Genomic DNA, 25,251 nt, shown 5'->3' on the forward strand with positions numbered 1-25,251 from the left:
GGGTCGTCCCTACCTCACGGTGGCTGTTTCAACCTCACCGGGGTCGTCCCTACCACAACGGGGCCGTTTCGACATGACCGGGGTCGTCCCTACCACACCGGGACCGTTTCAACCTCACCGGGGCCATCCCGACTTCACCGGGGCCATCCCAGCCTTACCGGGGAAACAGGAAGTTTGGCCCTCTGTCCCCTGCCGGCGGCTCCCCACTAGACAAAATCTCCAGGCATTCCTGGTGGTTGAACATCCAGCACTCCTGCCCTCCACCAAGTGCACAGACTGCCTGTCTGCTGTCCCCCAGCGCCCCACAAGAGACTGGGACCAGTGGGCATGTTTGTGCGCTTGCTGGTACAGCAGTTCCACAGTGCTGGCCGAGTCAGGCCCAGCCCTGGCCAGCCCCGGACCCGACTCTGCCCCCCGATTGCGTCCCTCCCAGATGCAAGGAGCTGAAATCTGCAGCCTGCTGGGATGGGCTCTGTACTTGGTGCCTCTGCACATCCTACTCAGTCTCAATGCGCTTCTTTCTATGCGAGGAGTTGAAATCTGCAGTTTGTTGGATTGGGCTCTGTACTTGGTGTCACATCCTACTCAGTCTCAATGTTCTTTCTCTCCTTCCAGTTGTAGAGCTTCCACTGGGCCAACTTTCCCATGGTTCTGTATGATAGGTGTTTGTCTGATATTTGGTAGTTTCGATGTTGTTGTGTGAGGTAGCACGCACAGGTCTCTTCCTTATGCCGCCATCTTGGTTCTCCTGGGTCTGCTTCTTGAGTGTGTCTCTCATGGCTGCGAGCAGTTGAAGTCTGCAATTTGTTGGGATAGGCTGCAAAAGCGCAGGTGGGTCTTTTTGTGCACCTGGCACAGCTTGGATGGGGATGTAAATTGATTAGGGCTGAGACTCAGGGAGTCGCCATGGCGGAGCAAATAGCACTGGCTGAGTCTCCGCGGCCCCTTGAATCTCTGCCAGGGCTTTGTGTCCCCCAGTGCCGGCGAGCAGCTGTGCAACAGAGTCTCCCTCGCTTTCTGATGGCTGCAAGGCCGTGCTGCCTCTCCCCGTAGGGTCTGGTGCCTCATGATCCCGCCTGAACCAGCTCAGTGGATTTGAAAGTTTGCAGAAGCAAAGGCGTTTCTACTTGTGAGTCTGGCAGAGCCCAGACGGGAATGTAAATTGCGTAGGGCGGGGTCACAGGGAGTCGCCGGGGCGGAGACTCAGCGGCCCCTTGCCTATCCAGGACTCCAGGACTTTGTGTCCCCCAGTGCCGGCGAGCAGCCGAGCGCCAGAGCCTCCCTCGCTTTCGACCGCTGGAAGGCCGTGCCGTCTCTCGCCTTGGGGCCTGGGGCCTCAGAGACCCGCCCGAACCAGCTCAGTGGATTTGAGAGTTTGTAAAAGCACAGTCATTCCCTCTTGTGCCTCTGGCACAGCCCTGAGGGTAGGGCGGGGCCAGCGTGGAGGAAATAGCGATGGCGGTGTCTCCGTGCCCCTCGCCTCCCCGGGACACCAGGACTTCTTGTCCCTCGGTGCCGGCGAGCAGCCGCGTGTCAGAGCTTCCCTTGCTCTCCGACCACTGCAAGGCCGTGGCCGCCTCTCCCTGTGGGATCTGGGGCCTCAGAGACCCGCCCCGCGCAAGCCCAGAGGATTCGAGGGTTCGTAAAAAACCGAGAATCCATTTGCAGCCCGCGTGGTGTGTGACTGCGTACCTCTGGTTTTGGTGCCTCCGTAGCTCCCACTCAGTCTCACTGCGCTTCTTTCTTTTCCTCCAGTTGTAGATCTCCCACTGGGCCAACTTCCCCATGGTTCTGAGTGGCGGTTGTTTACTTCATAGTTGATAGTTTCAATGATGCTGTGAGAGAGCAGCACACACAGGTCCGCTCCCTACGCCGCCATCTTGGTTCTCCCCTGTCATTTGTTCTTAAAGGACATAACTGAGCGCTGCTTTGCCATTAATGTTTGAGTGTTGCTCTACAGCTTAAATCACAATACTTGGAGTATTTCTCATTTTTATTTTTGAAAAAATGATTGCAATCTTAAATATGAATGTGTTTCTAGGTAATTATGAGAAGTACTTTTTTGTACATTAATAGGCCTTATTTTTTGGATCAGTATTAGGTTTATAGAAAATTGAGCAGAAAGTACAGACAGTGTTTTTATGCCATTGGCTGTCTCATTTTTCATTTCCACCAGCAGTGAATTTCCACCAGAGTTCCTGTTGTTCTGCAGCCTCACCAGCATTTGGTGTTGTCAGTTTTCCAGATTTTGGCCATTGTAATAGGTGTACTGGTTTCTCATTGTTCTTTTAATTTGCATTTCCCTGTGACATATGATGTCGAGCATGTTTTCGTAAGCTTATTTGCCATCTGTATATCTTTGGTGAGCTTCTCAACATTATGTCTGATAATAGCTGTAGGTTTTTTTGTAGATATTTTTTTTTTATCAAGTTGAGGCAATCCCCACCTTTTTTTAGTTTACTAATAGTTTTTATCATGAGTGGATGCTGAATTTTATCAAGTGCTTTTTCTGCATCTGTTGATATCATCATGTGAGTTTTCTCCCTTAGACTGTTGAAGTGATAAGATTACAAAAATGGATTTTCAAGTGTTTAATCAGCCTTGCATATCTGGTATAAATCTCACTTAGTCATGGTGTATAATTATTTTCATACACTGTTGGATTCAGTTTGTTGATATTTTGTTGAGGATTTTTGTATCTGTTCATGAGAGATATTGGTCTGTAGTTTTCTTGTAATTTTTTTTTTTCTGGTTTAATATTAGGGTAAGGCTGGCCTCACTGAGTGAATTAGGAAGTAGTCTCCCTGTTTCTATCTTTTGAAAGATGTTGTAGAGAACTGGTATAATTTCTTCCTTAAATGTTTGGTAGCATTCACCAGTGAACCCATCTGGGCCTGGTGCTTTCTATTTTGGAAGCTTATTAATTATTGATTCAATTTCTTTAATAGCTGTAGGCCTATTCAGATGGTTTGTTTCTTGTGTGAGTTTTGACAGATTGTGTCTTTGAAGGAATTGGTCTATTTCATCTATATTTTCAATTTTGTGGGCATAGAGATGTTCATAGCATTCCTTTATTAGCCTTTTATCATCCATGGGATCTGTAGTGATGTCCTCCCTTTTATTTCTGATATTAGTAGTTTGTATGTTCTTTCTTTTTTTCTTAGTTAGTTTGCCTATTGATTTCATTGACCTTTTCAAAGAACCAGCATTTGGTTTCATTGATTTTTCTCTGTTGGTTTCCTGTTTTCAATTTCATTGATTTGTGCTCTAATTTTGTATCGTTATTTTTCTTCTACTTCCTTTGCATTTAATTTGCTTTTATTTTTTTAGTTTCCTAAGGTATATACTTAGATTATTGATTTTAGATTTTCTTTTCTAATATATGCATTCACTGCTATAAATTGCCCTCAAGCACTGCTTTTTCTACATCCATAAATTTTTGATAAGTTGCATTTTCACTTTTTATTTAGTTCAAATTGTTTTAAAATTTCTCTTGAGATTTCTTCATTGACCAGTGTATTACTTAGGAGTGTGTAATCTCCAGGTATTTTGGACTTTTCCAGCTGATTTCTAGTTTAATTCCACTGTGGTCTCAGAGGAGACACTGCATGATTTCCATTCTTTTAAATTTATTAAGGTGTGTTTTATGGCTCCGAATATGGTCTGTCATAGTGAAATTTCTTGTGAGCTTGAGAAGAATGTGAATTCTGCTGTTTTTGGATGAAGTAGTTTATAGATGTCAATTCAGTCCAGTTGATTGATTGTGTTGGTGAGTTCTCCTATGTCCCTACTGACTTTCCGCTCGCTGGGTCTGTTAAAGTGACTGTTTAGCCCTGGGTGGGGAGCTCATTTGGTTAGTGTGGTCCTGATATGCGGAAGTTATGGGCTTGATCTCCAGTCAGGGCACATACAAGAATCAGCCAATGAATGCTTACATAAGTGGAGCAACAAATCGATCTCTCTCTCTCCTTCTCTCACCCCCCCAAACCCCTAAAAAGTCAATATAATAAAAAAAAAAGTACCATGAAAAGTGAAACATGAGTGTGTATATCCTCACTGGAGAGAGTGCACATGCTTGCCTTTCCTTTATACATTTGTGTCTGTCTGTCCAGAAGTGTGATGGGAAACTGGGATTACAGTATTTGCTACCTGTAAACCTTTCTACAAGGATGAATCAGAATTCTACCTTAGACACTTGCAGTGCTTCTCAACCTTCCTAATGCCGCGACCCTTTAATACAGTTCCTCATGTTGTGGTGACCCCCAACCATAAAATTATTTTCGTTGCTACTTCATAACTGTAATGTTGCTACTGTTATGAATCGTCATGTAAATATCTGATATGCAGGATGTTTTTTCATTGTTCGCGACCCACAGGTTGAGATCCGCTGCGCTGGGGGAGGACCTCAAGGGTTCTTTTTCCATGTGCTGCTCAAGCTCACCCTTCTCTTAAAGGTGCCATATTCTGAGATCATGGTATGTTAGCTATCCAAGGCCTGTGGGTTGTACTCTGAAAGCAAGAGAGTAGTATGGTTATTAATAATGGCATTCATAATGTTTACTCCTTAAACCGTTCCTTCCCGTATCCTGAGGTACAGCCTCCGACCACGCATGGCTTAAAAGCTCAGAATGAAAGCACGTGGCTGCCTGTTCATTTGGTCACCGTCATCATCCATTTTGTGGATGGTCCATTACACCCTGAAAGATGCCTTGGGCTCCCCCAGCAGCAGAGCTCTGGTTTGAATCTTGCCGCTCACCTCTGACCCCTATCCCTGAAATGTGTCCATCATTTCAGGCCTTTGGGCGCTTTGCTTCATCTTTCTTTGTTTCGCTCAAGGTCCAGTTGCACAAACTTCTAGTATGCCCCTCATTTACCTTCCTTCTTTCTTCTTCCTCTTTTTCAGTTGTTCTTGGCACTTTAATGTTCCTTCATTTGGACACCAGATAGCTCTTTGGAGTCCTGAAAGTTAACTTTCTTGATTCTCATTTTGTTCTCTAAACATGATCCTTCCTCTGAGGCTTAAAAGAAGACCTCAATTAAAAGATGCTGCTTTGTGATAGAGAGTATGTAATTTGTTTGAGGTTGCATAGAAGGAACGTTGGAAACCTGTTTGGTGAGGGTGTCTGATGTGGGTAATAACGGATGAGGTAAACCAAATAAAGTTTTTATAATTAAGTACAGATTATTCCTTTTCTAAAACAAGCTTCTCATAAAATGGAAGCAAACTGCTGATAACTAGTGAGGAGGCTCGAGTAAACAGCCTCTTAGAAATCTTAAGACAACGAAAGATTAGGAGAGAAAAAATAAAAAATTGAGGAAATGGTTGGCAGAACCAAGAGACCTGAACGGCTGGGAATCTGCAGGACACTTCTAAGCAAGAGCTGACGAGTTAGCATAAGTTTAGCTCTAGCTCAATTACTCAGGTATAAGCTAGTCTGCTCATTCTGTTAACCTACTCTGGTGTGTACACTACAGGGTCCTTGAAGTTTTCTAATACTTATGTATATCCTGAGGAGTTACTCTGTTTCTTCCCAAATATCCCCTCTCCCTCACCAGAGGTGAACTCTCTTGGGAAGCCCTATTTCTAATAATCCCCACCTCCCAAATTTGTCTCTATCTTAATTCATATTTATCCATGTCTAGTTTCATTTTTATTTTCAAAGAGAGAATTTTATTTGAGCAAGAGTAATAATCATAGTAAACATGTACATTTTAATTTTATGAACTATATAATTATGCTATATTTACCCGGAGAGGCTAACCTTTTAGCTACCTGGTGCCACATCACCACACATGGCATCTTGCTGAGAAGAAAACTTTTAACTTTTCAGGACAAAGTGTTTTTATTTGCTCGCCCCACACATAGTGACCAAAATGAAAAAAATGAGGTTTACTATTTTTATCCTTAGTACATAATGATATTAAATAGACTGTGTACTTACTGCAATAAACTTTTTTAAGAAACTGTTAATATGGTAGTTGATACTTAAAAATTTGTGTTGGGAGTTCTCAACTCATCTTTTCTCTTTTACTTGTTAGTGATAATAACAACTCATATTCATTTCAGAAAATTTTAAACCTGGATAAGCAAAAGGAAAACTTAAGTCATCTATGTATCTATTGTAGAGGGCCGCCTGGGAGGCACCTAGGCATTTTCTTATTATTGTCAGCTGAACTCAGAGCATAGGCAGAGCCATGCCCTCGGAACATGCTTCCCCAATAAGGCTGGACATGTTAATCAGGCAGGGGCGGAACTAGATATGTAAATCTAGGCCTTTAAAATAAACCTGCTGTGTGGCTCAGGCTGCCTTTTGCCACCTCTCCATCAGAGAGGATGGCGCCCACCTGGCCCCAGCTTAAAATCTATTTCTGCATCTTGGTCTTTCTTTAATTTCTTAATCCCCAGCTCCTCCACTCAGCAAATGGACTGTTTCCTTTTCCATGCAGGACATGGAAAAGAGAGAAACAGCCCCCCAAATCTATCACCTGTTAACATTTTCATTTTGCATTATCTTTCCAGCATGTTTATGCTTACACATACAACTTAAAAAAAAACCCCACACAGAATAGCCCCTGGCTGGTGTGGCTCAGTGGTTGAGGCCGACCTATGAACCAGGAGGTCACAGTTCGATTCCTGGTCAGGGCATATGCCTGGGTTGTGGGCTCAATCCCCAGTGTGGGGTGTGCAGGAGGCAGCTGATCAATGATTCTCATCACTGATGTTTCTATCTCTCTCTCCCTTTCCCTCTCCCTTTCTCTCTGAAATTAATAAAAATATGTTTAAAGAAATAAAAAAACCAGAATAAATAGGATCATACATATATTGTTTTGTTCATCTGACTATATCATGAACTTGTCCCTGTCACTAGACAGGGTAAAGACGTAGTTTCATATTCCATTGTATCCGTCCCCCACCATTTATTTAAGCAGTCCCCTGTTGTTGGACACTTCGTCATTTCCAGTTTTTCACTGTTATTAACAATGTCAGAGACTCAGAGCTTAATGTTTGTTCACATTCTTAGTGTACTTATAAAATATTAGAAATGTATTTTAAAATAGTCCTGGAGAGCAGCTTGATGATTTTGGGGGCCGCCGATTTAATATGCAACACATAGTAGCTTGCTTTTTTGATTTGCGTTTCTTTGTTCACCAATAAGAGTAAACACTTTTGCACTTTCAGTGTAAAGGAATAAAGGGGTTATTTCCTTTTGTTGCAGAAGGTCTGAAAGCATTTCAGTAAGTTAAATAATTATTTAAGTTTCACTGTACATGACCTTCATGTCACTCTTAGGAGTTTTAGGAGTCCAGGCATAGCAATAACAACTTTGTGTCAAGAAAGAAAGAATTAGATCGGCAGTTGTTTCTTCATGGAAGACCCAACAGAAAAACTATAGGAAGTAGAGGTTGCCAGATACAGGGCATTTTAATCTGTTGTTCAACCTTACTCTCTGGACTTAAAAAAAAAAAATCTTATTTCTGGGATGTTTTGAATGCAAACGGTATTAGGCAGAGGAAAGTACAGAGTGAACTTTCAAGATATTTTAAATTTAAAAAGTCTATAATTAGAAAACACTGTTTGAGTTCTCATGATACTATTTTATCCTGAAATCATCCATCTAAATTAGTGGGTCGTTCCTCCCGCTCCATTTTCTCCCTCCTCCTCTCTCAGATCTGCTTCTGAAAACCTTCAAGGCATCCATGGGCTTTGTAGTATTCACGTCCTTCCCTTCCCCCTCCTTTGTAAGATTGCTTCAGTGACGTCCTCTTCCTTGCAAGGAGCTCACCTGGGACTTCTCAGGAGCACAGCTGGCTGTCTTGCAAAGAGGAAGTTAGTGCACAGGCAGCTGTGTGCCAGGAAGACAGCAGAAAAACTAACAGGTGTGGTCGCTTCCCTCATGGAATTTTCGGTCTGACAGAAGAGAGACAGGTTAAGCTTTACCAATACAGTGGGGCCTTGACTTATGAGTTTAATTCGTTCCGAGACCGAGCTCGTTAAGGAGCTCCTTAACTCAAATTACTCTGTCAACTCAGTGCAAAAAATCAGCCGAGAGACAGCTGGTATCTCAAGAAACTCGTTAGTCGGGACACTTGTAAGTCAAGGCCCCACTGTACTTGATTAAATAATTACAAGGAGCAAACTGATGGTGGAGAAAGCATGTGGAACCACGTGGAGCTGATGAAGGGGCTCTTATCCTGTCTGAGAGAGAATCGAGAGAGTGTCTAGACCAGTGATGGCGAACCTTTTGAGCTCGGCGTGTCAGCATTTTGAAAAACCCTAACTTACCTCTGGTGCCGTGTCACATATAGAAATTTTTTGATATTTGCAACCATAGTAAAACAAAGACTTATATTTTTGATATTTATTTTATATATTTAAATGCCATTGAACAAAGAAAAATCAACCAAAAAAATGAGTTTGCGTGTCACCTCTGACACGCGTGTCATAGGTTCGCCATCACTGGCTAGGACAGCCGTGGGCAAACTACGGCCCACGGGCCGGATCTGGCCCGTTTGAAATGAATAAAACTAAAAAAAAAAAAAAAGACCGTACCCTTTTATGTAATGATGTTTACTTTGAATTTATATTAGTTCACACAAGCACTCCATCCATGCTTTTGTACCGACCCTCTGGTCCAGTTTAAGAACCCATTGTGATCCTCGAGTCAAAAAGTTTGCCCAACCCTGGGCTAGGAGGTGGTGTTTGCCCAGGGTGTGTAGGGTTCATCTTACGTGCATCTCTCACTCTCCTTCTTTGCGGAATGCTGAGGCCTGTGAATTGCAAGTGGAGATACCTCTTTCTTCTTTCTTTGGTGGCTTTAGCGATACCCCGCAAGTATTAAAATGAAAATACGTTGCTACAGTTGATTAACAACTTTAAGATGAACACTATTTCATCTGAAGAAAAATTATTTAAAAAATTAGCCTTAAGTGCAGCATACTTTGGCCAATGGGTTGAAAAAGGTGGCCACATCACTGGGACATCAGCTCATCCACAGCCGTGGGGACTAGCCACGGAAGCTCAGCTGCATCGTGCCTTCCACGTGCAGTACGGGAACATCCGAAGGAACAAAGGTCCCTTTTTAGCTAAGATTTGTTCTCTAATAACTGGTCTTTTAAAAAAAATATTACCTGTTTTCCAGCTTACCATAGAATGTGCCTGAACCACAATAGTTTTTGTAATTGGAAGCCCCCCGTGTAATTGTTAGGTAGAACCTGAAGTAACTGTGACAAGTGGGAATCTTTTTCTGAGCTGTTTTATCCCCTGAGATGATTATGGCTGTTCCTTCGCCAGACAGTGACTCCCAAGTCCTTTAGACTTAAAACACAGCCTTGTGGGGGAAATCGCTTTTCAACTCATCAGGTTTACTTGGTATGTGGCCGTATTTTTGTCACTTCCTGACGTTAGAGAACTTGTCCCACCAATTTGGAACTGCCGCTCCTCAGCCTATTGGAAGCTGGGCTGGGGAGATGGGCATAAGGGGCGGTTTCTGGAGCAGCTGTTTCCCTGTCATTAGAGGTGCTTATGTGTACCCCATTGCCATGGTTCTTCCCAAAGAGACTCTAGAAACTTAGGCTTTGGAATTTACTGAGGGGCACGATGAACTACTATCGTGTAATGTCTTATGGGAGTCTACCTGGTCTTGCTGTTGCTCGCTGTCTCTTGTGTACAGACGTGAAGGGACCATATTAGAGCTATATGAAGGAAAGCTTGTTTTCCCTGCTTCCTCCCAACACACATGGGTAGACATGCACACTCTTTCTCAGAGTCTGGAACAAGGAGTTGGGAGCCAGAGTCATTTCGTAAGATGTAACTAGTACTAGTACACTCGATTACCCCCGGTCGGGTCTCTGTTTTAGTCAGCTAACACATGGATAGTGCATACTGTATGCCAGGTGTTGTTTCTAAGCTTTTCATAAGCACTAACTCCTTCAGGGCTCTCAAAGACCCTCTGAAGTTAGTGCTGTTGTTTTCCCTACTGACAGATGAGGAAACTGAGGCACAGGGTATTGTGCCAGGAGTCCCACAGGAGCTGAGTGTGATGCTGGGTTTCAGAATCCTTGCTCCCAGCCCCTGAGCTTTGCTGCCTCAGCAGGGATTCCCTCCCAGGAGCAGGTAGGACAGCCTCCAGTAACAGAAATGCCAGCCCTCTTCCAGCTCATCTGTGGTCAAGGACCCCTGGCCTCTATTTCTGGCTCTCTGACTCTGCATTGTTCTTCTCACGGTCATATTTCATATGTTATATACTTTATTCTCTTTTTTTAATACTTTATTCTTTTCTGAAGTTATGCATGGTACATATACGTAAAATTAATATAAATCATGAATGTCTGTGACACTTTAAAAAAAATGGGTCCTTTTAAAACATGACACAACATTAGAATGTATACAAAAAGAATCTTTGGACTAGTAAGCACAAATTTGCATTCTACCACACACCCCCTTTTTTATTCTTTAAAAACATTTTTTTTATATTTGTTTATTGATTTCAGAAAGGAAGGGAGAGGGAGAGAGAGATAGAAGCATCAATGATGAGAGAGAATCATTAATCAGCCGCCTCCTGCAGACCCCCTACTGGGGATCGAGCCCGCCACCTGGCATGTGCCCTGAGTGGGACTCGAACCAGCGACCTCTTTGTTCATGGGCCAACGTTCAACCATTGAGACACAGCAGCCAGGCAAGGGCACACATTTTGAATATGACTGGATGAAAGTCACATTTAGCCATGTAATTGAATAAAATCTGTGAGCTGACAACATTATTAGTGTAATTAATACCATGTCATAAATAATTATAATCATCCACAGACTTAAGTTATGGCCCAAGAGCTGCTATCTGCTTGTTCATTTGGCTTGTGCTTCCTACCTAAGGAACAAAATGTTGCTGTTTTATGAGCTACTTTGACTTCAGCTTCTCCCAGTTTGACGCTCTGGGCTTGTTTCTGTATATGGCCGTGTGTGTAGGTATCCGAAAAGCCTTGGCCCTTGGGGATGTGTCTCCTTGAGAAATCTCTTTGTTAGCCCAGTTCTTAATTGAGCAGGCATTTCTCTAAAGCTTGATTTTCAAGCTTTCCTTCTCCTGGCACACATTACTAGCATTCTGTGGCACACCAAAAATATTGTGTTTTTTTGCTGATCTGACAAAAAAAAGATATATTTTTGACTCATTCATACCAGACAGCTATTGTCTTTTTCTTTCTTTCTTTCTTTCTTTTTTTTTGCTTTTTATACCATTTTATTCCAACCTGAGCACCTCAATATAAAATGAAACACTGGTGAACTGTGCTGTTGTCATTTTTTAATGTGACAATCCAAAGGAAAAGAGATCAGTGCCCCTGACTAAATAGTCAGGTATTGCATGTTTTGAAAATTCGTGTGGCACACCATTTGAAATCGCTGCTCTGAACTAATTTATTTTATTTATTTATTTTTTTATTGATTAAGTTATTACATGTGTCTTTATCCCCATGTTACCCCATATCCCCCTCTCCCCACTCATGCCCTCTGAACTAATTTAACTCAACTTCCTAAATAGGTAATTAAATCGATTCTTATGATAGAGCAGGTCAAGTTGGCAGGTACAAAGCAAAACCCAGTGAGATCGTTGGTGGGTGTTAACACTCCCGCAGTCACTGGAGGCAGGCACAGGTGCCGTTTGGGGTGCCTGGAGGCTGCATTTGTAAGCACCTTCAATATTAAGGGCCACATGACCCCTTTGGTTCTTTTAATAGTGGTTCTCAACCTTCTGGCCCTTTAAATACAGTTCCTCATGTTGTGACCCAACCATAAAATTATTTTCATTGCTACTTCATAACTGTAATGTTGCTACTGTTATGAATTGTAATGTAAATATCTGATATGCAGGATGGTCTTAGGCGACCCCTGTGAAAGGGTCGTTCGACCGCCAAAGGGGTCGTGACCCACAGGTTGAGAACCGCTGGTTTACTACCTGACTGAATATACATTATTTTTCCCTAATAGAGTCTCAGTGCTGTAGAAATGTCTCAATTATGGGGACCTCGGAAGGGTTTAAAGTAGGAGAGTAGAATTTTAGAAAGACGGATGTGGAAATTCGGGGGTGGGGTGAGGAAGAGATTGCTGTCACCCAGGGGAAACGTGGCAGCGGCTGGGAGCAGGGTCAGGTGAGTGGGGATGGGAGTGAAGTCGAGAGAGAGAGGGGAGCCAATCGCTGGAGTAACGTTCCCCGTGAAACGAGAAAAACACCCTCCAAGGGCGGGTGGTCCTTCCAGAGGGTTAGACACGTCCCACCGAGAGTGTGGTACAGGGTGTGAAATATGAAACTGAGCTGCTTACCTCTGTGGTGGGCCTTACTGGAACAGGGCATTGTTGATCCGTAGAAGTGTATTTCATCCCCACGCTGCATTTCAGGCACACTTCTGGTCTTTTATTTTTATAACAGTTTTATTGAGATATGATCACATACCATAAAACCCACCCTTTTAAAGAGGAGAATTCGGTGGTTTTACAGAGTTGTGTAACCATCCCCACCACTAGTTTTAGAACATGTGCACCCCCCCCAAAAGAAACCCATTCGCTTTCACTCCCTGTTTCCCGCTACCCCCAGCCCCTGGCAACCACTGATCTACGTTCTGTCTCTGTGGGTTTACCTGCTCTGCACCTTTCACTTAGATGTGGTCTTTTGAAACTGGCTTCTTTCATTTAGCATAATGTTGCCAGGGTTCACCCACACTGAAGCGTGTCGCCGCTTCATTCCTCTTTATGGCCAAACAGTTTTCATTGATAAGGCGCACCGCCTTTTGTTTACCCACTCCTCAGTTGGTGCACATTTGGATTGTTTCCACTCCTTGGCTATTAGGAACTGTGCTGCAGTGAACATTTTCGCACAGGTTTCTGTGTGGACGACTGTTTCCGTTTTCCGCGGGTATATTCCTAAGAGCGACACATTCATTCTTGAGTCTCTGCCAGCAGTTGAATGTTTTTGGTGAAAGTGATATCTCAATAGAAGATCAGTTTCTGGTTGCAGATAGGTATCTATCCTGGGACTGTTAAACATGGATTTTAACAAAATTTGTAAGGTGGTTAAAAGATACATAGATCAACTGTCAGGTGTGCGTGTGCGTGTGTGTGTGTGTGTGTGTGTTGATCTCAGGCTGTGCTCTTAGGATATTCATATTGTGGTTCTAGGAACTGTAGACCTGGACTTTGGCAGCATATGTTTACTTCCACCCACAAGACAGACTTCAGTTACTTAAAATCCATTAAAAGAGGAGAGGGAGCGATGAATAGACAAGAGCACGTAGGATTTTTAGGACAGTGAAACTGCTCTGTATGATACCATAATGATAGGTACCTGTCATTATAAATTTGCCAAACCTTGTAGAAAGTACACACCAAGAGTGAGCCCTAATGTACAGTAAACTATGTGATACTGGGTAATAATGCTGTGTCTGTGTAGGTTCTTCAGTCAAAACAAATATACCACTCTGTGGGGGATGTTGATAATGGAGGGGGCTATGCATTTGTGGGGGCAGGGGAACTATGAGAAATCTCTGTGCTTTCTGCTCAATGTTGCTATGAATCTGAAATGGCTTTAAAAAATAAAGTCTATTTTAAAAATCCACTAAACCAGCGGTTCTCAACCTGTGGGTCGCAAACAATGAAAATACATCCTGCATATCAGATGTTTACACTACGATTCATAACAGTAGCAGAATTACAGTTATGAAGTAGCAACGAAAATAATTTTATGGTTGGGGGTCACCACAACATGAGGAACTGTTTTAAAGGGTCGCGGCATTAGGAAGGTTGAGAACCCCTGCCACAGCAGCTGTATGTATTTCAAAGGGAACCTTCCACCATTTGGTTTAAAGATTGTATACAGGTAGTCTCCTGTTTGCCCTTATGCAGCGGGTCCCTCTGCCTTTGTGCAAAGCCCTGGGTGGCCTGGCCTCTGCCCTGTGCCTTTCTTTACTCCTTGATCATATGGCCTTTCTATTCTTCTACACCTACCTGGCTCATTCTTGCTCAGGGCCTTTGAACCAGCTCCTCCTTAGCCTGGAGTGCTGTTCTTCCATGGACACCCCCCGCCCCCCTCTCCCACCACCAATTATCCTCTTAACGTTCCCTCAGAGCGACCTCTTGACTGCTTGCTCTAAATCAGCCACATCAGCCCTGGTCTTATTTGACTGACTTCTCTAGGTGACATTTACCACAATCTTCTTGTTTATCTGCTGGTTTGTTCCATGTGAGAAGGTGAGCCTGTGAGGGAAGGGAATGTGGCTGCCTCTCTCGCTGCACCTCCAAACAGGGTCTGTCCGTGTAGTAAGGAGATGTCCATGGGATGAATGGCCAAGTTGCTTTTCTCTTTCTGAGATGCTGGTACCTGTTAGCACCTGTGTCTTCCTGGGGCCAGGGTCAGATAGCTCTTGATTTCACCGCCACCCCCAGGAAACCAACAAAACATAACAGTAATGCATCATTGTTATTTAACCTCTCACTTTTTCCACCTTGTAGAGCTACCCTCCTCTGCCCCACACCACTCTTCGAAGAAAGGATCTGCTGCGAGACAGAGTGTCAACTGCTGTGAGGACCAGAGTGGGATTTGCTTGGCACCATCTGCAAACAGTACGTTTGGGGCTTCCTGGCACTATATCATACATATAATTTGCATCAGTGGAAGGTTGGCTGCCTCCCAATTGTCCTGCAACTTCTCTGCTAGCTTCTGTTTTCCAGTTAAGATATTTCTTTCATAAATGCCTTAGCAATGAGAATGTCTATGTTATTCTCAGGAGAGGCTTAGATTTCAAGCTTCCTTGAGTGCTTGAAATCAGGTACATGGCTGCTTCCTTTATCGTTGGATTGTTGTCCTAAATGCCAGCAAGAGAAATAGAGGTAACACCAAAATGTTCTGACTTCTTCCCATTACTGCCAAGAGGTTCTTCTACACCTACCTGGCTCATTCTTGCTCAGGGCCTTTGAACCAGCTCCTCCTTAGCCTGGAGTGCTGTTCTTCCATGGATTACCACCCCCCCCCCACCCCCATTATTATCCTCTTAAGTAACATTCCCTTAGAGAGACCCCCTAGACTCAGTAACTGCCTCAGCTGTGCATTAAGAAAAGTTAGTCATGCTTGGCCATGTGGTTCAGTGGTTAAGCATCAACCTATGAACCAGGGAGGTCAGGGCATATGCCCCAGTTTCAGGCTTGATTCCCAGTAGGGGGTGTGCAGGAGGCAGCCAATCAATGATTGTCATCATTGATGTTTCTATCTCTCTCTCCCTCTCCCTTCCTCTCTGAAATCAATAAAAATTTATTTAAAAAAAAAAAAGTTTGTGGTACTAAAGATCTTCAAAGAAGCATTAATCAGCTCTGCACCTATTCAGCAACTTTCCTGCAATTATTACTAGCAAAATCATTCTGCTTTATAGTTATTTAAACCAAGGTTAAAACGGAGTGGTAATTACATCCATTCCATGTCCATTAAGGAGGAAGGAGGTTTTCTCTTTTGTGATTGACATTTGCAAGTCGGTTCACTGTCTATACCAATTTGGATTTAATTTCAATGATAATTTTATTCTTGAAAATAAAAATATCAGTTGCATTTTTAATGCAAAATATTTTCTCTCCTCTACATATATAAGCCCCTTATGACTGGGGCTCATTTGAGTCTTAGGATAGCCATTCTTTTTCATCATTACTAATTAGTGTGGTGTTTGCCTAAAAAGACCAGTCCTAAGATGCATTCCAGGGCCTTATAATTCCAAGTTAATCAAAAAGAAATTTTTATGAACATTTAAGAGTTACTGTTCAGCACAACATTCTATAGGCTTATTTGTCGTCAGTAAAATTCAAAATAATTCTAGGAATGTTGCTGGGATTTGAATCCCTATATCAGGCCCGTACTAGGAATGACAACCATTTCTAAGTGTTTGACCCCAATGATGTCTCTCCCTTTGTCTGGTGGTGTCTGTCCCATTGCAGCTGGGCAAAGAACAGAATTCATTTATCCTACAGATACCTACTGAACGATTTCTGTGCCGGGCACTTTTTAATGTTGAGAACAAGGCAGTGAACAAAGCAAACTCCCTGCTTTCGTGGAGCTTTAAAGAAGCTTCCGAATGTCCTCAGCAAACACATGAGAGAAGGGAGGTGCAGAGAACTTGACTCACTCCCAGGTATCTTGGGGAACCCCCTTCAAGATGGCAGCCAGACCCAAGATGAAAACATTATTAGAACCTGGTTTCTGCCGAAACCGGTTTGGCTCAGTGGATAGAGCGTCGGCCTGCGGACTGAAGGGTCCCGGGTTCGATTCCGGTCAAGGGCATGTACCTGGGTTGCGGGCACATCCCCAGTGGGAGATGTGCAGGAGGCAGCTGATCGTGTTTCTCTCTCATCAATGTTTCTAACTCTCTATCTCTCTCCCTTCCTCTCTGTAAAAAATCAATAAAATATATTTAAAAAAAGAACCTGGTTTGGAAAACAAGATAAATGCAACCTTATGCTCTAGATCAGCGGTTCTCAACCTGTGGGTCACCAACCTGTAGGTCGCAAACCCTTTGGGGGTGGAACGACCCTTTCACAGGGGTCTCCTAAGACCACCGGAAAACACATATATAATTACATATTGTTTTTGTGATGAATCACTATGCTTTAATTATGTTCAATTTGTAACAATGAAAATACATCCTGCATATCAGATGTTTACATGACGATTCATAACAGTAGCAAAATTACAGTTATGAAGTAGCAACGAAAATAATTTTATGGTTGGGGGTCACCACAACATGAGGAACTGTATTAAAGGGTTGCAGCATTAGGAAGGTTGAGAACCACTGCTCTAGATGAATCATTGAAAAAATATAGAAGCCTATTAAAACAACAAATAAAAAGATGCCAGGTTGGGCTTAGGAAAGAAAGAGGAATTACTTCTCAAGTATACTATTTCAAAACATTTTTTTCAGGTTTGCAGATTCTGCCCAAATTCTGCCTCTACCATCCCCTCCCAGCTTCCATTGCCAGTGTCTAATGCATCCTTGCCTGTTTCTCCATGCACAGACAAGCAAATGTGACTATGAATTCATCTTGGCTCCCTTCATAAAGTAAAAGATAACAAACTATACCTCTCTGCAATATACGTCTTCTAGTGTATGTAGGAGCATCCATCACGTTAGTACGAAGAGAGCTTCCTCATTCTTTTTTTTGTTTTTCTCCACAGTTACAGAGTAGTCCATTGTATGGATGTACCACAATTTAAATAGTGACCTATTGATAGGCATTTGGGTTGCGGCCAATCCTTTGCTCTTAAACAATGCTGCAGTAAATAACTTTGCACATAGGTTATTCGGCATGTATGCAATGATATTTGTGTCAATTTTCAAAGTAGAATCACAAGTCATAAGGTTTGTGTATACTTTTGATAGATATTATCAAATTGCCTCCCAGAGGGGGTTTTTCTTATTCTCAGCACTGCTAGGAATGTGTGAGAGGAACGGTCCAGGGTCTGGATCTTTGCCAGTCTGGGTAGGTTAAATGGTGTCTCAGGAGTTTCAATATAGGAATATTGTTTGTTAGAGTTTTCAGTGGTGCTTCTTTTTTTAAAGAAGAAAATGCATAGAATTTGGCTGTTTTTATTGTACAAGTGGACTACTAAAGGCCATCTTAAATCTTCTATTATGTCATTTAAAATAATGCTTGTTCATGTTAAAAATGCTCCATTTTAAGTTCTGAAAACACAGGATAAAAATGCTTCTCAGGCTCATGATGTACCTACGTGACCTGCTGGAGAAAGTCCTTTTCTCCTGTAGTTTGGTCCTATATGATAGAGAATTGAAATAGCACAGTGTACAAAATGAGGTATCACAGCGGGCCTGAGACAGCTGTCCTTAGTTAGACAGGCCTGCTTGTAAGGTTGGCCCTTGGCTAGCCTCTGGGAATTTAGATTTGAGTAGGGTTTCCACCATAATGTCTCTGGGCCTGAACTGTTTGTGCAGACAGTAATATTTATGTTGAATATCTGCTTGCCTTCTGGGAGGAATTGGGGTAAAGGCCTGGCAGGTGCCTATGTGGCCAGCCCAGTAAAAACCCCAGGCACTGAGTCACTAATGAGCATCCCTGACAGATAGCATTTCACAGGTGTTGTCACAGCTGTTGGGGAATTAAGTCTGACCTATGAGATTCCGCTGGGAAAAGGCCCTTGGAAGCTCACTGCTGGTCTTCCCCGGACTTTGCTCCATGTGCCTTTTTCCTTTGCTGATGTTGCTTTGTGTCCTTTTGCTATAACAAATAGCCATGAATACAACCAAATGCTGGTCCTCTGAGTCTTCCCAGTGAATCACTGAACTGGAAGTGGTCTTGGGAACCCTGACACAGTCAGCGATGCAAAGATTTTAATATTCTGTCTGCAGTGTTAGTGGTGAGTGACACAAAAAATTTAAGCATGCAATGAATTGACCTTTGGCATTATATCTTGACTTGCAGTCTGTGTTCTGTTGTAAAATGTGTAATCCCTCAGGTTTCTGAGCAGTGATTTATTATTTACATCTACAAATGGAGGCAACAAGAAGGCTGCCGGGTATTGAACGGTCTAATGTTTAGTGCCAAATCCACAACTGGTCCTTTGATCCTCCCAATGTTGATATTCAGGCTTAAAAGTTTCTTGCTTCAATTTTCTATAATTTGATGATTGAATAAATGCATTTACTCAAATACCTTTGGATTTATAGCCACAGGATTTTAGTTAGGCAGTCTGATTTCTAATCCTGCTCTCATTCTAAAACTTACCTACAAATAAATAATCCTAGAGACTTCACTCAGGACAGCAGATCTTTATGTATAAATTAGTGGCCCGGTGCATGGATTCATGCACATTGAAAGGAAATTAATTAGAAGCAATATTTTAATATCGCTATTCGCCCTTTCTCTATAATAGAAGTGTCAACCAAATTCACGATCGACAATGACAGATTAAAACACACTTGCGATTGGCACCAGTGAGAGCTTTATATGTATGGCACATGCGAAAGTCAACTTAGCCTTTTATATAGAGAGAATAAATTTGCTTAATTAGACCTGCTTTCTGATTTAGCTAAACTTTTTCCAGCCCAGTGAAGCACCCCAACTTCTCTTTCAGGTAATTGTCAGCAACACAGCAGTAAATATCAACACAAAGCAGATTATTATTGTAGATCACGCAGGGAGAAGAAAGGGTGAAATATTTAACTGCAGCAGTGTTTGACTATATTCTGCACAGTGAGAAAACCTGAAGTCATTTTCAGAAAACCTGAAGTCACCATTTCTTCTTTTCAGTTGGGTCAAGTTTCTGAACTTTCTAAATCTCCATTTTCTGGCTAATGAAAAGAAAATAGGATTCCACCGAGTCTCCTATCTACCTACTCCAGCACTTCTGTGAGGATCAGATGAGATGAGGCAGGGAAAAATGCTTCACAGACATTTGGTTAAAGTGTGAAATGTTTGCACCTGGCTATAAAGCAAGGCATGTTCCTGGGCTGAAGAAACTGCAAGGAGGCTAGTTATCACTAAGGAGAGGAAGCCAGATGTTGATACGTGATGTTATTACCTGGACAGACACTTAGCATATTAGTCTTTCATATATATAGATAGGACATAGGCCCAAAGATTTTGAAACAGTTTTATTTTGTATAATTGTGTATTAACACCTCATTTAAAATTTTAAATGCTCAAATAGAAAACTGACAAACGTGTTAAACATAAAGGTTTATTCATTTAAGCTGCTTTCCCTAAAGAAATTAGATGGCATCTAAAGAGAAGTGTTTCTATTTAGGTGGTTTAAAATGCTCATTGTGGTCTAGAGCACTGGTTCTTCATGCTCACAGGTTTTTCCTTGTGTTACTACTATTTCCCCAACTAGACTTCCAGCTCGGCTAAGGCAAGGACAAGGTCTGTCTGGTTCACCTGGCCATAGCAGACGTTCAGATATCTAAATGAAGGTTAAATAAGGTTTCAAAAGATGAGACAGAATTCCTGGTAATTCAGCTCTCAGAGTACACAAATGCAGGAAACTGTGCTGGCTACCACAGAGGAGGCGTTACTCCTATGTAATTGTCAGGAAGCTTTAGTGGAGCATGGGAACAAATGTTCTTTTGTTACTGACACTTGCATTATGCAGGTAGCCCACAACAGATTCATGAACCTAATAACTAAGCTTTCTGCTGGCAGTTTCATTCCCCAAGACTAAACTCTATTTTGAAAATCTGAAAAGCCAAGTTTTCTACCCCCAGTTACATGCACCAGCCCAAACATTTCACAGGATTGAACGAAGCAGATGCACTTATCAGCCATGAACCCCAAACTGGGAGAACCATCTTTAGACACGGTGAAAGACTTTAAAATATTTTGGAGAACAATTGATCCCATATTACTTGCCAATACTAATGGTAACCAATAATAAGCCAGTTCTAAAAATCAGAATACCCCTTTCTTAAAGCTATTATAGAATTTGGTGTATTTCAGGATTTTTTTTATTTTTTTATTTCAGAGAGGAAAGGAGAGGGAGAAAGAGATAGAAACATCAATGATGAAAGAGAATCATTGATTGGCTGCTTCCTGCACGCCCCCTACTGGGGATCAAGCCCGCAACCCAGTCATATGCCCTTGACCAGAATCGAACCTGCAACCCTCAGTTCCTAGACAGATGCTCTATTCACTGAGCCAAGCCGGCTAAGGCTAGATTTCAGTATTTTTATAGACATGGAAATATTTTCCCCCCTATGACATGCCTTTCAAAAAGAAAACATTTTAAAGACAATAAAGCTTTAACATATTAGTTGAAGATGAAAATCTTTGTTAGGTAAACTTATATACATACCCTTTTTATAGCTGTCAAGGACAAAGTAAAATTATATAATCTATTAGAGCATTAGCCTAAACACCAAAGGGTCACGGGTTTGTTTCCTGGTCAAGGGCACGTACCTGGATTGCCAATTCACTCCCCACCCCCAGTCATGGCACGTGCAAGAAGCAACTAATCTATGTGTCTCTCTCAAATCGATGTTTCTCTCTCTCTCTCTCCCTCCCTCCCTCCCTCCCTTCCTCCCTCCTTTCCTCCTTTCCTCCTTTCCTCTCTCTCTGAAAGAGCAATGGAAAAAAATCCTTAGGTGAGGATTAACAACGACAACAAAATAAAAAATAATTTTTATTTTTTTCAATTACAGTTGACATATATTTTATTAGTTTCAGGTGTACACCATAGTGATTAAACATTTACATAACTTACAAATTGATCACCCTGGTAAATCTAGTACCCGTCTGACACTAAACATTGTTATTAAATATCATTGAATGTTTTCCCTATGTTGTACTTAACATCCCCATGACTATTTTGTAACTACCCATTTGTACCTCTTAATCCCTTCCCCTTTTTCACCCATCCTCTCAACCCTATGCTATCCGGCAACCATCAGTTTGTTCTCTGTATCTCTGAGCCTGTTTCAATTTTGTTCATTCATTTATTTTGTTTCTTAGATTCCACATATAAGTAAAATTGTATGTTATATGTCTTTGACTTATTTCACTTAGCATAATATGCTCTAAGTCCATTCATGTTGTTGCAGATGACAAGATTTCATTCTTTTTTAAGGCTAAATCATATTCCATTGTATATATGTACCAGTTCTTCTTTACCCATTCATCTATTGATGGATACTTAGGTTGCTTCCATATATGGCTATCTACACTAATAAAAGAGAAACATGGTAATTGGCGTACGACCGCTACCCTTCTGATTGGCTAATCAGCGTATCCTTATGCAAATTAACTGTCAGCCAAGATGGCGGCCGGCAGCCATGCACTGAAGCGAGCAGGGAGGCTTCCTTGCTCCAGTGACTGCAGATTGCAACGTTCCCCGCCTGACTTGCAGGCCTCTGAGCTGGCAGTTTGAAACATTCTAACAAATATAGCCGGCTGGGATCTCAGAGCTGAAGTTATACATTGTTTCGATTATAGAACGGCAAACAAACCAGCAGTGGAAGCCTCAGAGCTAGAGCCAGAGCTAAAGCTGGCCCAGAAGAAAAAAAAAAAGAAAAAAAGGAGTGGTTGGGAGCTTCCCGCCAGCCTGAAAGCAGTCAAAACCGCCAGCCTGAAAGCAGCCCTCGGCCCCTCACCCAGACTGGCCAGGCACCCCAGTGGGGACCCCCACCCTGAAGGGTGTGTGACCAGATGCAAACAGCCATCATCTCCTCATCCAGGCTGGCCAGGCACCCCAGTGGGGACCCCCACCCTGAAGGGTGTGTGACCAGATGCAAACAGCCATCATCTCCTCATCCAGGCTGGCCAGGCACCCCAGTGGGGACCCCCACCCTGATCCAGGACACCCTTCAGGGAAAACCAGCCAGCCCCCAGGCCTCTATCCTATATAGTAAAAGGGTAATATGCCTCCCAGCACTGGGATCAGCGGAGCAGTGAGGCCTCCTGGCACCAGATCAGCGTGACAGGGGGCAGCGCCCAAACCCCCTGATCGCCCTGCGGCTCTGTGTGTGACAGGGGGTGGAGCCCCAACCTCCTGATCGGCCCTGCTCTGTGTGTGACAGGGTGCGGCGCCCAAACCTGCCCCCCCCCCCCCTCCACGGGCCCTGCTCTGTGTGTGACAGGGTAGAGCCATAACCTCCCCATCGGCCCTGCCCTGAGTGTGACAGTGGTGGCACCCAAACCCCCTGATCCGCCCTGCTCTGTGTGTGACAGGGGGCGGTGCCCCAACTCCCCTATTGGCCCTACTCTGTGCGTGACAGGGAGGAGCTCCCCAACCCCCTGATGGGCCCTGCTCTGTGCGTGACAGGGGGGAGTTCCCCAACCCCGTGATGGGCCCTGCTCTGTGAGTGACAGGGGGCAGCGCCCCAACCTCCTGATTGGCCCTGCTCTGTGCGTGACAGGGGGTGGCACCACAACCTCCCCATCGACCCTGCCTTAAGTGTGACAGGGGGCGGTGCCCCAACCCCCCAATGGGCCCTACCCTGAGCGTGACTGAGGGTGGCATCACAACCTCCCAATCTGCCCTGCTCTGTGCATGACGGGGCGGCGCCCCAACTCCCCAATCAGCCCTGCTCTGAGCCCGACCAGGGGCTGCACTTAGGGATTGGGCCTGCCCTCTGCCACCGGGAGCAGGCCTAAGCCAGCAGGTCGTTATCTCCCGAGGGGTCCCAGACTTCGAGAGGGCATAGGCCGGGCTGAGGGACCCCCCCTTCCCCCCCGAGTGCACAAATTTTTGTGCACCGGGCCTCTAGTCTACACTAATAAAAGAGAAACATGGTAATTAGCCTACGACCGCTACCCTTTTCATTGGCTAATCAGTGAGTATATGCAAATTAACTGTCAGCCAAGATGGCGGCAGGCAGCCAGGCAGCTGAGAACAGGATGCTTGGTTGCCCCAGCGATAGAGGAAACCAAGGTTCCCACCTGCAGCTGCGGGGCTCTGAGCTCCTGAAACAACAGCTCCAAAAGATACAATGTTTCAATTATAGAAGCTAAAAGATGGCGGTTAACCTGCATACTCAGGCTCCAAGCGGTAGAGCGAAGCCAAACAGCCCTGAAGCCGCAGAGCAGAGAGGCCTCACTGCCCGGGGATCAGCGGAGCCGAGAGGCCTCCCCGCCCCGGGATCAGCAGAGCTGAGAGGCCTCCTGGCCTGGGATCAGCAGAGCCTGATGGAAGCCCTGTGTGTTTATGCACCCTGGGGGTTCAGAGGTCCTGTCCTAGGCAGAGGCCTATGGCGAAATTTCCGACTCTGAGAAGCAGCCTACGGGCTGGAAGGCGGCTCCTCTGACCTCAGTGATGGAGAAGACCATTAAGCAGAAAACTAAAGAAACCGATTTTACATCATTTCCCAGGTGTAGAGCAGTTGGCATGTAAGCCCCTGACCAGTGCCCAGCCTCTCCTTCTGTCAGTCTATCTCACTCTTAGGTACCATGTTCTTTGTTCTGTCTTAACTGCAACTCATTTTTAAACTAGATTGCTTTTAAAAGAAGACTAAATAGTTTCCCTTAAGTTCTTTAGGTGGTGCTGGGGCTGTTGGGGGCCTGATAGAAGACACAAACACGCAACGGGGGGCCTGTACCCAGCAGCCCCAAGGCCCGCCACCTTGGTGCTGGGGCTGCTGGGCGTATCAGAGACACAAACCCGCAGGCCCGGCACCCAGCAGACCCAAGGCCTTTGTGGCAGCACTAAGGAGCAGCAAGCCAAGCGGTAGGAAGCAGCAAGCAGGTGGGCAGTAACAAGGGAGGGGTCCCGGACTGCAAGAGGGCACATGCTGTGCTAAGGGACCCCCCACCCATCCCCAGTGCACGAATTTCGTGCACCGGGCCTCTAGTCTATATATATATAAAATAGAGGAATATGCAAATTAGCCGGGACACCGTAATGTCATGACCAAATAGCAGGGACCTGATGCTGCATGATGCCTGGCTTGGGTGAGGGACCTCAGGCCGCACCCCCCTCCTGGTGGGGCTTGATGGGGGACCTCAGGCCGCACTCCCTATCCCAGCACCAGGCTGGGAGACCTCAGGCTGCACCCCCTGTCTGGTGGGGCTTGGCAGGGGCCCTCAGGCCACGCCCCCCACCCGGCAGGGCTTGACAGGGACCTCAGGCCATGCCCGCACCCCAGCGCCAGGCCAGGGGACCTCAGGCCGCGCTTTTTCTTGTCTGGGAAGACTTCTTCTGTCCTTTGATTCTAAATGATAGCTTTGCTGGGTAGAGTAATCTTGATTGTAGGTCCTTTCTTTTCATCACTTTGAGTATTTCTTAACAGTCTTTTCTCACCTGCAAAGTTTCTGTTGAGAAATCAGTTGACAGTCTTATGGGAGCTTTCTAGTAGGTAACTAACTGCTTTTCTCTTGCTGTTTTTAAGATCCTATGTTTTTCTTTAACTTTTGGCTTTTTAATTATGATGTGTCTTAATGTGGGCCTCTATGGATTCCTCTCAGTTTGGATTCTCTGTACTTTCTGGACTTGTATGTCTAATTCCTCTACCAGCTTAGGTAATTTTCCATCATTATTTTTTTCAGGTTGGTTTTCTATTTCTTGCTCTGTGTCTTCTCCTTCCTGCAACTCCATGATGCAAATGTTGGTTCATTTGAAGTTGTCCCTGAGGCTCCTTAAGCTATCCTTATTTTTTGGGATTCTTTTTTCTTTTTGTTGTTCATATTGGGTGTTTTCTGCTTCCTTATCTTCCAAATTGCTGATTTGAACCTCTGCTTCAGCTGTTCTACTATTGATTCCCTGTCATGTGTTCTTCATTTCAATTATTA

The 25,251-nt window shown here is 44.0% G+C and overlaps 1 protein-coding gene across 3 annotated transcripts in view; it reads left to right on the top strand.

Annotated features, from left to right (window-relative positions):
• The window catches only part of SGMS2 (sphingomyelin synthase 2), a 95,927-nt gene that overhangs the window by 21,863 nt on the left and 48,813 nt on the right, over window positions 1-25,251 (top strand). For all 3 annotated transcript variants that reach the window (XM_070433444.1, XM_070433434.1, XM_070433455.1), the window contains exon 2: window positions 14,494-14,604. The gene's annotated coding sequence lies outside the window, so the exon portion shown is untranslated. The remainder of the gene's footprint in view (window positions 1-14,493; window positions 14,605-25,251) is intronic.

The sequence above is a fragment of the Myotis yumanensis genome, unplaced genomic scaffold (genome assembly GCF_028538775.1).
Source record: "Myotis yumanensis isolate MYYU_CA2020_CCGP unplaced genomic scaffold, mMyoYum1.0.hap1 SCAF_1, whole genome shotgun sequence".
NCBI classification, from domain to species: Eukaryota; Metazoa; Chordata; class Mammalia; order Chiroptera; family Vespertilionidae; genus Myotis; species Myotis yumanensis.